Source organism: Gopherus flavomarginatus, chromosome 10 (genome assembly GCF_025201925.1).
Source record: "Gopherus flavomarginatus isolate rGopFla2 chromosome 10, rGopFla2.mat.asm, whole genome shotgun sequence".
Taxonomy (NCBI): domain Eukaryota; kingdom Metazoa; phylum Chordata; order Testudines; family Testudinidae; genus Gopherus; species Gopherus flavomarginatus.
Genome location: NC_066626.1, coordinates 47,030,839 through 47,047,447, shown reverse-complemented (window position 1 = coordinate 47,047,447; position 16,609 = coordinate 47,030,839). Strand labels below are relative to the sequence as shown.

Here is a 16,609-nt window from a genome sequence, read left to right as displayed (position 1 = left end):
ATTTTAGCTGCTGGCTCTGTTTCCCCAGCACACAGACTCAAGCTAAACCTTGGTCTGTGTCTTAAAACCTCTCAAACTCCAGGGCTCTTTGCCACTAAAAATAAGTTTGTGCCGCTGCTAAGCTCTGCTCCTGTGGGCTTTGCCTTGGGGCTCTTTGCTTTCAGCTGTATCCACCGCTGTAGCCACCATCCCTTGGCTTCCTTGGGAGCTGGGTCCTGGACACATACCACTCTGCCCTCTGTAACCTCCCCATAGCATAAGGTGCACCATAGGTCTTGGTTTTTTTAGTTTAATAAGTCATAGTTTGTTAAGACTGTAGAGCTTGTAAGTTTCAACTGCCTTGTTATAGTTTACTGTTTTGTTGCTCCGTACAGTTGCTTGTTATAGCTTTGCTTAGAATTGTGATATTTGCTGTTTTGCCTAGTCGTTGGTTAAGATAGATAAGGTTTTTTGCTGCTTAAATTCGTCTTCCTGCTGTCCCGATCTCTCCCTGAACTTTCCCGTGTCTGTTTTTCCCCCGCTCCAATCTCCCCCCTGTGTGCTCCTCCGTGTCTCCGTTATAACCCTTTGCTGCTTTCCCCTCGCATCTGCACTCCCTCTGAACTTCCCAACTCCTTGCTGCTCCCCCCCTGCGTCTGCATGACCCTCTGAACTTCCCAAACCCCTTGCTGCTTCTCCCCCTGTATAACTTCCCTAACCCTTTGCTGCTTTTTCCCCCGCATCTGCACTCTCTCCGAACTTCCCAACCCGTTGCTTCTTCCCCCCTGTGAAACTTCCCAAACCTTTTGCTGTTTTTTTTACCTTTGTTTTTGGTGTCTGCTTGTTGCTTAAACCTCTCTCTAGCCCTTCTTTACACTTCTCCGCTGTCCCTCCCCTACCGAAGATCACCATCACACTGCTCCCGTTGTCCTTGCCCTGCAGGGCTTCAGAGTCTCTCACTGCTTCCAGCCGCTCGTCTGCATACCACTAATCACTCACTCCCCCGCCCTTCCTGTTTCTTGACCCAGCCTTTATATTGATATTGTATTGTTGTACTGTAACTCACATTTTACTTGTAATTATAACACTCCATTGGTTGCCTCCACTCTTCTGACATACTTTGTATTTACATTGATGCCACTGTGTTACATTGTGTATCTAGCTATTAACTCATATAGAAGCTACCATTTTATTTTTCATTTCTTTTGGGTACGCTTTGCATTTCCACACTGTATCTAGAGTTGCTTATTGACTGTACTGTATCCCATTGTGCTGAACCCCACTTGCTGTAGCCCACTCTTAGAACTCCCTACACTGTTCAATAAGAAGAACCCCCCCCCATCGTTGTCTATTGTAAACACCCTATACACCCCATCCCATCGTATTTCATTATTAAATTCCCACCACTTCCTTTTTTTTCCCTTTAATAAAGAAATTAATTGGAACCCCAGCCGTGTGGTAATTGCTCCCCAAGATCCCATATACCTGCAGGCAGGGACAATGGTTAGCAAGGAAGTCTGGAGAAATCAGGTCCTGTAGCCAGTTGCTCAATAACTGTCCAGAAATTCTCCAGCCCAAGGTCAGTACTGTTTTTCTAAACTAAGAAAATAAGAACAGCTTGCATGTTTAAAACGGAACTGCATGTTGCTGTGGATATAGACGTACTTCCACGGCATATCGGTGCCACAATACATAGCTGTCTGGCAGTTAAAACAACAATAATCAATAGCAAAGCAGGACTGGGAATTAGTCTTTAAAATTCCACTGGGTTTATATAGATTAATATGGTGTAGCACGGATCGTATTTTATTTATTTTTCCCACTGACACAATTTAAAAATAAAATATCAATGGCTTCTTTGGAATGCTCATTAAAAAAAATTAAGGCTTTTATATTTTTCACAATTTAGTATAGCAATAATGAAACCTGTTGGGTCTGGAATTTCCTGGGGATTAATTACTAGCTAGGTTAATAGCCTGAGGAAGCGCACAAACCAAAAGTTTCCTTATTGTTCAGTCATATAATTAATCTAACTCATCATCATGGGATGTTGTGATAGCCAAAATAATAACAGGGTTCAAAACAAAACTAGAAAAGTTCATGGAGAATAAGTTCATTGTGACTATTAGCCAAGATGGTCAGGGATATGGCCCCATGCTCGGGGTGACCCTAAACCTCTGACTGCAAGATGGGGAAGATGGTCTGGATCGCTCCAAAACTGCCCTGTTCTGTAGACTGTCCCTGAAGCTCTGGTACTGGCCTGAGACAGAATACTAGGCTAAAATGACCACTGGTCTAACCCAGTATGTCAGTTCTTATGTTTACACTTTTCTGGTAAAGCTCTCAGACTTTGTAACCAAGATTTAATATGTAACATAAAAAAGTATTTTCTCCATTACCTTTCTATTACTTGCCCAATTTCAGGATTTTTTCCTTTTATTTAGCAAAGTATAGGCATGAAAACTATGAACAGAACTAATTCAGCTGATTCTGGGAACTTCAACAAGACCAGAAGTAAGTAGTTTATTATTTAATTGTATTTTAGTGATGCCAACTCGTAATCTAGGCACTTCGTACAAATCAAAGGGAAAGCACTCAACATAAGTAACTGTGCTCTAACAATTACTGAACTGTCATAATATTACCACAAGCCTATTAAGTAATGCTTAAATAATAACCTTTGTGTCTCCTTTATATCCCGTTTTATGAACCCTCCTTCTCCCCGCAAGTTTGAGGGGAAAGGTAGGCTTTGCAGTGTGCCCAAAAGGTTGTTAAATCCAGGATTTGGAGAATGGCAAATAAAGAGTTGCAAAAATCACAAAGAACGCTCTGAATGCAACTCCATTTATAATAAGGTAGCACTCTCTCAAATGCTTCTGCCATGCTCAACTCCAGCAGCATGAAATAGGAATGTGGTGGCCTCTCAGACAACTAGATCACAAACCATTTAGGGATTTTTAGGTGAAAAACATCATTAATTCTACCCACAATGTATTAAGTGTAAGAATAGTACAATCTTGAACAGAGCTTCCATACTTTGTTACGGTGCTCTTAAGAAAGCCATAAACAGGGAAACCCTACCACACTAAATAAGCCCATAGAGAAATGAAGTGTTTTAATGAAGAAACTAACTTGTCAAAGCAAGGACAACAAAAAACACTTGTGCATTAAAATCCTGATGGCTTGAATATACAAACAGTTAGAACTAATTATTTTACAGTAGTTCATGAACCTCTGTTGCCATTTCCAGATTTATAACAGCTAACAGAGGACAGTTATTGGCTAAGATTTTACTAAGAAGGATTATGGCTAAGGGGATAGAATATGAGAACAACATGCCTCTGTTATTAAAGAAAGTTTTCTGTTAAGAAGGACTGGTATCTGACTAAAGATTTAATACAAAAATGCTTTTTAAGCTATTTCGCCTGTGTTTAATCAAACCCACATTGGTAGCCAGCTGCTAGAAAAAGGAATTTGTACCATTAAATTTCCCTAATCTATGCCATCAGACAAATAACTTGAGCTTTAAAGTACCTAGAATACTAAAATGTACATCAAGTAGCCAAACTCTTCACACCTCATTTGGGAAACATGAAAGAGACTTAAAGGGACACCATCAGGCCCAATCCTCACTAAAGAGGGTCTAGTTCTATTCAGTATCTTCATGAGTGATTTGGATAATGGTATAAAGTATATATATCAAGTTTGTAGACAATACCAAGCTGCTAGGGGTTGCAAGTGCTTTGGAGGGCAGGATTAGAATTCAAAATGATCTTGACAAACTGGCAAAATGGTCTAAAATAAATATGATGAGGGCAATAGTACTACACATAGGAAGGAATAATCAATTGCACAAGTACAAAATGGGAAATGACTGCCTAGGAAGGAGTACTGCAGAGAAGAATCTGGGGATTCTAGTTGATCACAAACTAAATATCAGTCAACAATGTAATTCTGTTGCAAAAAGAAGTGAACGTCATTCTGGGATGTATTAGCAGGATTGTTGTAAGCAAGACATGAGAAGTAATTCTTCTGCTCTACTCAGCACTGATAAGGCCTCAACTGGAGTACTGTGTCCAGTCCTAGATACCACATTTGGGACATATGTGGACAAATGGGAGAACGTCCAGAGGAGAGCAACAAAAACAATTAAAGCTCTAAACAACATGACCTACAAGGAAAGACTGAAAAATTGTCTTTGTTTAGTCTGGAAAAAGAGAAGAATGATGGAGAACACTATAACAGTCTTCAAGTACATAAAAGGATGTTATAAAGAGAAGGGTGATAAATTGTTCTCCTTCACTAGACCTCTGCCCCATTATAACACGACCCGATATAACATGAATTCGGATATAACGCGGTAAAGCAGCGCTCCAGGGGGGCAGGGCTGCACACTCCAGTGGATCAAAGCAAGTTCGATATAAAGCGGTTTCACCTATAACGCAGTAAGATTTTTTGGCTCCCAAGGTTTATAATCGGGGTAGAGGTGTACTGAGGACAGGACAAGAAATAATGGCTTAAACTGCAGCAAGGGAGATTTAGATTAGACATTAGGAAAAACTTCCTAACTGTAAGGGTAGTTAAACACTGGAACAAATTACCTGGAGAGGTTGTGGAATCTCCATCACTAGAGGTTTTAAAAAATACGTTAGACAAACACCAGTCAGGAATGATTTAGAAAATATTTAGTCCTGTCTCATGGCTCAGTCTGGACTAGATGATTTATCAAACTCCCTTCCAATGCTACATTTCTATGATTCTATGACTGATCCCAGTTAACACAAATCACCGCATCTACACATAACAGACTTTTTGTCGAATCCTACATTCACGCTAGCACTACAATCAGGTATGTCAAAAGCAATAGCTTTTGTGTATGCATCTTCAAGTTCCCATTGCCATTCCAAATAGTGGGGTACTGTGGATGCTTTCATACAGCCTTCTGGAAAACATGATAGGCGCACCAGAGAATTATGGGAGGAGCAGTCAAAATCACAAAGCTACCAAAATCACCATTGTCCTGGAACATCCCATAATCTCATAACAATTTCCTGAACTCAGTGCCACATGTAAACTTTTGTAATAAAGTCTACTTTGTCACAGAATGGATACTTTCTGTGCCCTAACAGAGCTTTCATTTTCTTTTCTCACTGGTTGCTGAAGTGTTTGGGCTGTAGACACTGTGGGGGTTTATTTGTTTTTAAAACTGCTTGATTAGAATTTTAAGAGAATTCATGGAAACCTTACTTGTGATCTTACATTTGGTAAAAGCTTGTTTTTCACAACCTAAATTTTGGGCCAAATTTGAACTGACAGTGTCCCTTTAAAATTTAAAATTGTGAAATGTTTTCACTGAAAAACTTTTTGGAGCAAGGACTGTGTGCATTTTGTGTCTCAGATAGCATCAACCACTTAAATTAATAAATAAATAAATAAATAATAAAACATGCACTGCAATAAGCGATGAGTTGCATACTTCTTGAAGTATTTTCTACATCCTTTAGCCTTCTGATCATCTTATCAAAAATATTAAGAGAAAACATTCATAATAGATTAATATTACTCTGGTATTCCAAATAAATTACAAACACCTCCTCTGAGGGAGGTGAATACAATGTGATGGGAAAATTCCACACATAATTGACATGGGAACACCACCAAGTTTTAAGAGGAAAAGTCCATCCATCTTTACTAACTTGCAAAACTACTCAGCTAAAGACTTAGTTACAAGTTTGGTAAAGCTCTTAAATTGGTTTAGAGGAAGACCTCCATTCCCACCAAAGGGATTAAAGGGTAGGCAGCTAGGGCCACAATCACTGAAACACTTAGGCATGCAGATTTGCCAAAAAAGCACAATTTTACACCTCCCTCTGAACAAGAATTTGGCGATCTGAAGAAAATGACCAGAAGGTACTTGAATTATCTTATGTAGCAAATTTCCAAAAACATCATAGATGAAAAGGCTGGAGTGGGGGACGGACAAAAGTAATACAATGGTCTCTCCATTCTGCAGAAAGAAACCGCACCTCCTCAGATTCAAAGTCATGGCATCTCAAACACAAATAAAACTCGCCATGTTTGGTGAGAGGTTGCTGGGTTTTTTGTAGGAGAAGGAGGAGGAGGAGGAGAAAAGAAAAGACTCCTCCAAAATACAAATCACAATTATCCTGTCTGTGGTAAAAAGAGGGTGGGGACCTCAACAAATTAAGCGGCACTGAAATATTTCAAGTGCCATATGCTTAATAGATTACCATTCTTCATATGCTTAACAATGTATGCAATAATGGAACAAATATTTCACAAACATATGCTTTCTACTGCATGTGCTGTAAAATAACAATTTATTTTAAAAGATGTTAAACAAATGAATTTTAAAAGGTATATGCAGTACAATATATCGTCCTAAGAACTTGAAGAATAAATGGGGAAGCAAATTTTAAAGGCCAAAGGGACACTGTTAACGTTGAGAGACCTCAAAGTTAAATTTCTTCCACCCTAATGTTTTATGTATATGTGTCCCTAAATCTAGTAACCTTTCTAGGATTGCATCAATGTTAAATGCTTTACTGCATTTTAAAACCCATGGCAGCAAGTCTTACAGCCCAGGCTGACAGTTTCGGTCTTGCTTTACAGCACTAAAAACAACAGCATAGCCCAGGGAAGGGTGAGCTTCAGAGCTCAAGTTCCAGCCTGAACTGCAACTTTTATACTACTCTTTTTAGCACACAAATGCAAGAGTGAGTCTGCAGACCTGGGCTCAGGGCTGCCGAGAGCAGGTTCGGGCCCTGGTGAAAAAAAATTTTCGGATCCCCCAGCAAGGACAGACCGGCTAAAAAGGGCCGACAAAGCCAGGGAAGCCAGGCCCCCTTCCGGACCGCCAGGCCCCGGTAATTTGTACCAGCTTCCCCGCTTCTCTTCGGCCCTGGGCCGAGATACTCATTGCCGCAGGTTTTAAAACAGCGTGGACATACTCTTAGGCTCCTCGGATTGGCTACATCAAAAGCCAGCTGTTCTGGAAGCTGGGTAAGCTGGCAGTCACAAGTGCATGTGGTGATGGGATGTTCTGCCACTCACTCTGTCTGTCCTGTTTGTGCAAGTAACTGGCAGAAAGGGAGGGATTAAAATGGCTAAAATTCCAGCTCTCAAGATTGTCAGTTTCGATCCCCTTCCTGCTCAAAGGAAAGAATGAAGAAGCTAGGTGACATATGTGAGCAGAGTGGTTTAAAATTCAATGTAAAACTGCAGGGATCTTTCACCTCATCCCACCCACCCACCCACAAAAATATTCTAGTGGGGTTACTCATCCATGGGAGGACAGTGCCTGAGCACCTGTTCCTGTACACAACACCTACCCAGCAAATCTGGCTGAAGCACAAGAGGGTGAATGCTTGTTTCTTCTGTTTGTTTACAAGGAAATGCACTGTGTAGAACCAGAAGGGGCACAACTCGCTGCCTGCCTGCTACTGGAATAGCAGGGGAGGGAAAGGTGCCTCAACAGCTCCTGATGGTGACTATGCCTTGAATTGCTTTTAGCAACTACCTCTGGTGACTGTAGCATACATGAGGTCTGGAGTGAGCTACATAAGGCCCTCCTCAGTTAGATCACAAGTCACATTCTTCAACAGCAAGATGAGAGCATAATCTTGGCTCAGCTCTTTCCTTCACAGGTCCTTCCTACATTCCTCTGATATGAGTCAAGCAGCAAGGGACCATATGGCCTGTTATGTCTATGCACAGCACTTTCCTGCTGTGACAAGGAAGGTCACCAATGAATGGTCAGCAGTAAGAGAGAAAAATAAAGAATGCAAATTAAGCACTGGGATTTAATATTTCTGCAGCTTTCTCCTTAAAGCAACTGATAGCGAAAAAACTGTTACGGTGCCATTAAACGTAAAATGAGAATTTACTTTTTCAGCTGGTTTGTCCCTATAAAGGGATATGTTTACACACTTCTCCCCCAGAGCAGTTTTAGAAACATTTGAAACAAGCCTCAGCCTGGAACACCTAGTAGAGGGGGGAGCTGCAGGTATATGTGAGCTCATTTATCTCATACCAAAAAAAGTCTCCACTTGCCTCTTTTCCTTTCAGTTTTAGCAAACAGCTGTCTGCGTTTTTGGCCATACAAAGTCAGAGTTCTCTGACATGGAACAATAAAAGGTTTTACTTACCTACAATCAAATAAATCTCTCTTCCTACAAATCTATGGAGCATTATAATCTAGGCACATCTTTCAAAACAACAAAAGCTAACGTCTCACGTTCCCTCCCACTGATGTAACGCCTTACGCGTAAGGCGTTACAACAAACCATCAGGCAGTTGGAACATGAGAACTGATCTACTTATACTATCAACAACCAAAAAGGATCCTATCCTGCTCCCATATAATTCAATGGCATTTCTCTCGTCAGCTTCAATGGTGCAGGATTAAGCCCATATTTAACAAAAAAAAAAAAAAACACTATACTCATAAGTAAGGTTACTCATGTGCTTAAGAATCTGCCAGTCTGAGTCCTCAGAACTTAAGGTCTTCAGGATAGGATCTTTTCCTTGATATATTGTTGTAAGACACCCAGCACAAAATGTTTCATGTTTTTCAGCCAGCCCTAGTCACAGGGCCTTTAACTCAACTTCTTAAATGAGAATGAGAGGGAACTGCACGAGCACCCACATGGAATTCCAGCATCTTATCTCAGGGATTACTTACTTTTCATAGCTCATGACCACTATGCATTTACAGAGAGAGAATTAAAATCCTACCAACACAAAAACAGTTGTAAGAGAATAAGAAAAAAGTCAATAGAAAATAATTAGGAAAAGCAAATAGCGCTCAGCCTGACAGAGCTGTTTCTACCCGTTGGAAACAGGAAAGGAACATATTTCATCATCCAGAATTAGCCCTTCTGTTCAACAGTGACATGAATTTCTCAAAATGTTGTCTATATATACTGGTAGGGGACAATGTTACCCATTGTCTGGATGTCATAAGGGCAAGAGAAGAATTCAAATTGTTCACTTTCTATCATCCATTCACAGCCCTAGAAAGACAATACTTCACATTTTGAAAATATGACATTTTATATATTTTAATTTGGATCTAGCCTATAGGGTATAAACTGTTTAAGTTCTTCATGCAAAAACAAACAGTTCAGGTCAACAATTGAGCAGATTAGTTTCTCTACGACCAAATAAGAATGTTTATTACTTGGTATTTTGTTGACATACATCTAACACATTGACTTAGTTGCATCATTTCTCATAATTCAAACAGAGTCAGCTGTAAACATGGTATCTTACTTTATGTCCATAGCTTCACATATCAGAAAACGGCCATAAGAATGCACATCAGATTTTAGGACGAGCTCAATTAAATTTGTTTTAAATAAAACAACTTCCCCAAACAGTTTTTTGAAAGAAAAAATATAGCCTGTTGTAAATATAAAAACAAAAAACTTCTGTTTTGAAAAGTTATCAACATTTCCATGGAAGTTTAAGAAACAAAATTTAAATCACATTGTTTAGCAACATGCATTATTCACATTTTGAATGCAAACAGAATTCTGTCCCAGAAAGGTATAAGAGGACTCCTTCTGCAGATTCAAAAGAGAGAAAGTAAACTTCACATTTTTAATTTTCTCATTATTCACGGTCTCAAACTTTACCAGCAATCAATGGTGCTTATAGGTAGTGACAACACCAGATGTTGTTTGGCTTTGGGATTCTGCAGGCAGGGGCCTCAAGCACGGCAATCAGGCAGCCTTCGGCGGGTGATCTGCCAGTCCCATGCCTTTGGTGTATTACCGCCGAATTCCCGTCAAAACCGCAGGACCTCCCACAGAAACGCCACCGAAGACTGCCTGACTGCCACCCTCAGAGCAACTGGCAGGCCGCCCCCCACAGCTTGCCACCCCAGGCACGCACTTGCTGCGCTGGTGCCTGGAGCCGCCCCTATCTGCAGGAACTCAAAGCCTATACACAAGCTCTCATACCTGCAACTGAAACCCAAACCACACCAACTTGGAACAAAACCCTGATCTTTCTGAAAACTAATTTTTCATGCACAATTTTTGTAACTGGACTTAAACTTTGAAAATAAATGCTTCTTGTCAGAGAAAGCACTGTACAAATATACACTTTGAATCTGACCATATTCTCTATTAACAAAATTACATTTTGTTTTAAATAATTAAAACACTGAATTGGTTTATTATGGTTGCCTTCCATTAAGGCTTGAATGAATATTATTATAATAAGGGAGTGAAAGACCAGATTTTTTATTTGTGCCTTACTGTACCCCTAAAGCCAAACCCTGCTCTCCACATGGGTAGTCACAGAAATCTATCTATCTATCTATCGGACTTGTATTCCTTAAGCATTCTTGGTATGTAAAGTCCCAATGAAGTAAAGGCTGAAAGCATTCTGAAATACACTAAAGATATATTTTATTTGACAAAATCAAGTTTAGTTTTATACCAGGAGAATGTCAAGAGGAAGATAAAACACTTAAAACTATTCTTCTGCTATTATAATTAAGACAACCTCAGTCATATACCACTAATTTATAAAAAATAATCCCTCCTTCCACAGAAAAGTTGCATGCTAACTTTCCCCTATGACCTTAAGTGTGGTTAGATTAATGGAGCACCATTGACACAGGTTTCTGAAGTGGTTGCTTGTCTGTACTGCCATATAAAGGAAAGGAACAGAGGTGGCTGTTTCTCAGCGGACATCTTGAATGAAAACGTATAGACTGAAAAAAGTTGCCCTCAGACATGGGTTTTTCAGAGACTCTGATACTTATGAGGAAGAGAGGGTCTCAGCTTTCAAGAAAAGTCTAGGCAAATGCAATGCAGCAATTCTCACTCTTATGTTGCAATGACTACAAGTACTTCAGGGCCTACATCAGTCTATATCAAAATAAATTGTGCTGTATATCCTGCAGATATACATGGTGGGGCAAAGTACTGTATGCTTCTATGATGAGCAAAGAATTCTTTATGTGAGTGAAGCTGAGCCCTCTCTCATCGTCATCTTAAATAAAAGCCCAAGATTCACTCTGTGAATTTCTGCACAGTGCCAAATGAGGTGAGTTACATACACAGGACTGTCAGTGTTCATCTAAAGAAGCTAATTTAATGAAAATAAAGTAAATGGTCTCCTAATCAGTTGAAAATCTAGAAAATAAATGGTACATGTATCAAGAATATTGTATTAGTCCTTCCACTAACTTGGAACCAGTTAAAATAGTTGCTAGACTCTATTCAGGTTATTCAGGGAATTTCATATAATGGATTTTTTAAATGCTTTCCTCCTCGGGAAAAATGGACAAAATTCAGATATTATCTCTTCTTTATAGTTTGTTTTGTAGCTTTTTGATGAGAATTTCTTTTCACTGCATAAGGTTGACTTTAATCAGTGAGCCATTAGACAATGGCAGACCAGTAACCTATTAAAGATTCCAGTCCCAGAGAGCAGGACCTTAAAATGCAGCATTTATTAGCAAATTCTTTTTTGTTTTTCCTTGAATAGTTGTAGAAATCATTTGAAAATATCAAAACATATTCCGTAACTGAATTCCTCTACACTTACTCATTACTGGGCCAGTGAAAATATTTTAGCATCTGAAAAAGTTAAATATTTTAGAATAAAGATTTCTGATTTATCTATTTAATACAATCAAATACAATTGAAACTGAAGCTGTAGTTTTTTGAGCACAAAATTTACACATATATCCAGAGGTCTCCTTTCCAATCTCTTTGCACCACCAGGAGGTATTTTGGTCCATTTCAGAAGCCAGCTGAAAATTTGGCCCCAAATGTCAAAAAGTTATTTGAAGAAAAACATGTATTAACAAATATTTTCTTACCTTAAAATCAGTATGTCCAACCATTCGTACTAAATTATAAATAAATGGTTTGCTAACTCTTACAGTTGCTCATTTTAACTTTCTCATGGCAATGATACTTTGTCAGGAAAATCAGATCTTGGAAAAAACTATGAAAAAACCCCACGGGGTGATACCATAGCTGGATTCTTGTTGAATGGAATCCAAGTACTGTAGTTGGTTTCTTTTTTATATAAATCAGAGCTTCTCTAATTTAACTTAGCAGAGGCCAGAAGGAGGGGGAAAAAACAAAAAACAAAAAAAAACTTATTCATCTCTGTCCACAAATATTTTGTGAAACACTGAATAGAACTGGAACACTGAGCACATTTTAAAAGATGCTGAAGTATAAAAACAACTTTTACATTAAGCCTCAGGGATACTTTAGCAACTCTTGAGAAATGAAAACTCAGTCTACAAACAGTAATAGACAAAAGTCTGAATCTCTAATTTAACATTACTGTACACTTAGAAGACTTTTTGCTTCATGCACAAATTAGAGAAAGCATATACCGTAGTATTATGAATGCAACACTAAAGAGTTCAGACAGTGTCTGCTTCTTTATTGTAAACCTCTATTTTTATCTTGTCTTAAACTGCATGTATGTAAAAAAATCTTTCTACCTTGATACGGTTATTTTAAAAATTAATTTTATCATTTTTCAAATATATTTTGTGTTTGAGTTATAAATATTTCACTTTCTTGCCAAAATATATCTGTAATAAGTTATCTTAATGATTAGTACAAACACCAAATCAGATGTTAGCAGTGACTATATAATACTAGAACAGTTAATCAAAATTACATTTTAGCCCAATTACATCATTTTATGAATTAGGCCAACAGCTCAGCTACAAACTATTTCTGATTTTTCTTACCTCAGAGGGCAGTCATTCTGAAAGGCCGAATCTTTTCGGTCAAATGAAAATTCCAAAGCTCACTGCTAATTGTGCTGTCTGCCAACAAACAACTGTATTTCATTCTCTCAAATGAAGCCCTGCATGACGGTTGCCTTCAACAATCAAAAAAAAAAATGTGGAGGAAAATTACCATGTCACACGAAAACATGGCATATTAGCAACTGCAGAGATCTTGATAAAGTGTATTATGTCTAAACACAGTGATATTAACCAGTTCGTCACAAGAGTTCGGACATTCTTATTGCTGCTGCCAAAAATTTAAGGGCTTGCGCCTCCAACACTCATTGCAGACAATGGAAAAATTTCCACCGACTCTGGTAGAAGCAAGATCAGGCCCTAAATAAACACATACTGTACAACAGGGCTCATTCAAGTGACTTCCATGTTCAGGAAAGATCACGTACTGACAGTTTAACAGCCAAGAATCCTCTTTTTCCTCCATAAAACAAGTATAGAAACGACAGCAAAAGAGTGTGCTTTCCCAACCTACCTATGTTTTTCAATATTTTTCTGGAGAGATTTCCAGCAGTGAGACTAGTCAACTCTTTGCTTACTTCACATTCAGACCTTCTGCTAAGAAGTGCAATTAGTTTCTTGAGATGGTAGTTTATATTATATGGACACATTTTTCTTGTAAAAATGGTCTTAGATCAGCAGTTCAGCACATAAATTATCGAACCACCACCACAATCAGTCACTAATAACTTGAATCACATTTTATTCTGTGACATACTAGATATGAAACCTTTCACCTTTAAGTGAAAATAATCCCAAGACACAAAACTGAGACCAAAAAAATCAGTGTGTTTTGATTCCATGATCTGGTTCGGCTCACTATAGACTGATCCAGGTCATAATTTTCACACTTGGATGCCTAAATTTAGGCAGCTTAATCCATATTTAGGTACCTAAATAAGAGTGCCCTGAAGTTTCAAAGATGCTGAAAATCCAAGATTCCCATTATTATTCTGATCCAATTAAAGTTACTTTAGATAGTTAAAAAGACATTTTACCAAAATTCAGTAAGCAAATATAACAATCACTGACAACAGAAAAAGAAAGTGACAGGAGTCAGTACATCCAGAAGGAGCTCAACATGGTAGAGGGATCTATGTTTCCACTATTATTTCCCAATATATTGACTAGAGCAATGTGGGGTTTTTTTTTTCAATAAACTGAAGATCAGAAGCAATGGTAAAGGAGGCACTTTGCTCTGCTGCCAAAGAAGTAACTGGCCCCACAGCGCTTAGCTGTTGCAGAGAACCTAGTGCACATACCCAACCCAAGGCCGAAGTTTAGTAAAGACAAGCCATTCTTATTAAATATGGCATGGCACATTCCCATACCCTGGTATGGTAGCAGAAAATGAGTCCAGTCAAATGCTCTCTCATGGTCATGTCTAATTGAAATACTGGACAAAGTACAAGTTCTGGTTTCACACACACACACACAGGACACACAACCCTGGGAACTAACATTCTCTGGGTCACTTGGCTACATAGCTATGCATCTGTTCTCTGTTTATTGTTTTTAGGTCAGAAAATGTCTTCCTCTAAAAGTACTGCCAATCTGCATGAGATCAGAAAAAACAGACAATACAAATAAATATGTGGATTGTTAAAAAATGGGTACTTGATGGCATATAAATTCAGCACATCTGCAGAGCTACTATTCCAGCGAATACTAAGAAGTTATCTCAAGATACTCCCCTAAGTACAAACAGTACCAGAAGACCATATAAGTAGCTGGTAATATTTACTCATGACTCTGAGAAATGAGCCCAGGAATGGATGCTATAGATGGGATTGTTTTAGGATTGAGTTATTCCACATCAGATCCTGACATTTTCTTCTATTGCCAACAACCTAAGACTGTTCACCCAGTTGGGTGGCTTATATATAGGCCTGAAATCATGCTAGGTGCTTCACATAAGGGCATACCTCCTCTTGTGGGGACCTTACAATCTAGATTTTTCACAAGACATGTGAGTGGAGTAACAGACAGATGGAACAGAGGCTTGTTTGACTTTTCTGTGCTTTTCTAGATTCTCTGATTAAGGATCCTATACATTTCCCTCCTGGGTCAGTTGTATCAAATATCTGTTTTGCTTGTCCCCAGAACAGATCTGATCAAGTCTTTCTCCAGATGTGAACAAGTCTTATTCCCATGTAACTACCTCCTAAAGCTGTGGTCCCATAAATCACGTTACTGAACTGACAGTCTCTAGAATCATAACGGCATCTGGATTTTCCTTCCCTACCAAATCCTTTCCAGCAGCCTCCTCCTCAAGAATAGACTTCAGGTCTGGAATATAGAAGCCTGGTTGACACAAAAAGGATTCTCTATTTCTGATTAACTGCTTCTGTGCTGCTTAATGGAAAGAAGGGATTTATTCTCCCATCTTTAAATAACAGAGCACGATGTACAGCATCTTCTCAGAATCTGAAAGGTGATGCTTCCATTTTGTATTTGTGTCCTTGTTTGTCATAGCCACTTCCTCAGGCTATATTTCCAATCTCAAAAAAAGGGGGAGCATGGCAGTGGGATAAATAGCGTGTGATCATGTAATCAGAGACTACATCATAATGTATATGCACAAAGGGGCCAAATTAAGATTACAAAGGCAACCTGAATTCTGGAATTTCCAAATTTTTGATTTTGCAGTCTTTTAGCACAGCTTTTGGATATGGTAACTTGTACATCAAGAGGATAGAAATGATTTTATAGCAGAAAAAGCAACCAGGAAGAGTGTGTAACAAATGCTAAGCAAGATCCTCCCCTCAAAATTCATTTATTTTACATCTCCCGTTGGTTGCTTTTCTGGCTAGTCTTGCCCTGCTTCCCACTGGACACTTGACTTACACCTCTTCACCGTCATTTAAGTAACCTCTGATTTAAGACAGCGGTGTCTCTCAAATCTGCCACCTGTACAGGAGCTAACCCTCACTAAATTCAGAGTTTAAAGCCAGATGTTTTCGAACATACCCCGAAATCTTTTTATTTACTTATCTTTTTATTATTATTATTATTATTATTATTATTAATTTCTTTGGAGTCTAGCCCGACTAAGAAATCTGGACCTTGACAAAAAATAATTGACTACTCCTGCTCTAGGTGATACTGTAATACTAGTAATTGCCAATACCAACAAGAACAATGTCACATGTTTCCAGGCTACTCACCACTATCCACACTACTGACCTGACTTCCCCCTTCATGTCTCTCCAGGCTCTGAGACATGAGAGGAAAATAAATGAGACTCAGATCTTTAAGGCAGGCACCTTGTCATTTCATTGGTTCTGTGCATTTTGAGGGCTATAAATAAGTAACCGCCCTATATCCAAGCTCTCTGCATGCTCTTATGGCTGTTTTGTGGGTGACCAGCAGGGGAGCCATCAGACTGGACCTTCATGCATAATCCCATGGATATCAGTGTGATTACTCATGGTAGTAAACAGTGTACCCACTAGTGTTGGAATGGAATCATTTATTTTAGTCTTACCTACACAGTTTTTTATCTTAAATAAAACTTTTAAGTGACTATATATGTATAGTCTTAAGTATATATGAATCTATTTTACTAATATGATGAAATGTGACTCATTTCCTACATCCAGAAAGTTCAATAATATGAGATTTGCTACTGTTACGTCTGGTCACCATTCTAAGCAGATGATTTTTAAGAAGAGATAAATCTGAACCAACTGTTTTGAAGAAAAAAAAAAGGCAGTTTCAAAACATACAGAAGTACAACTTGGTTATGATACGTGCATAAAAACTCTTCAAATGTCTTAAATTTTAGACTGACTCACAGACGCTAGAAATGG

At 38.7% G+C, this 16,609-nt stretch overlaps 1 protein-coding gene across 6 annotated transcripts in view; it reads right to left on the bottom strand.

Annotated features, from left to right (window-relative positions):
• COBLL1 (cordon-bleu WH2 repeat protein like 1) overlaps nucleotides 1-16,609 on the bottom strand; it is a 131,184-nt gene that overhangs the window by 79,733 nt on the left and 34,842 nt on the right. The window contains exon 1 of one of the 6 annotated variants that reach the window (XM_050968960.1): nucleotides 12,741-12,779. The exons of the other annotated variants lie outside the window; for them this stretch is intronic. The gene's annotated coding sequence lies outside the window, so the exon portion shown is untranslated. Of the gene's footprint in view, nucleotides 1-12,740; nucleotides 12,780-16,609 lie in introns of those variants that run through there. 6 annotated transcript variants of the gene reach the window in all.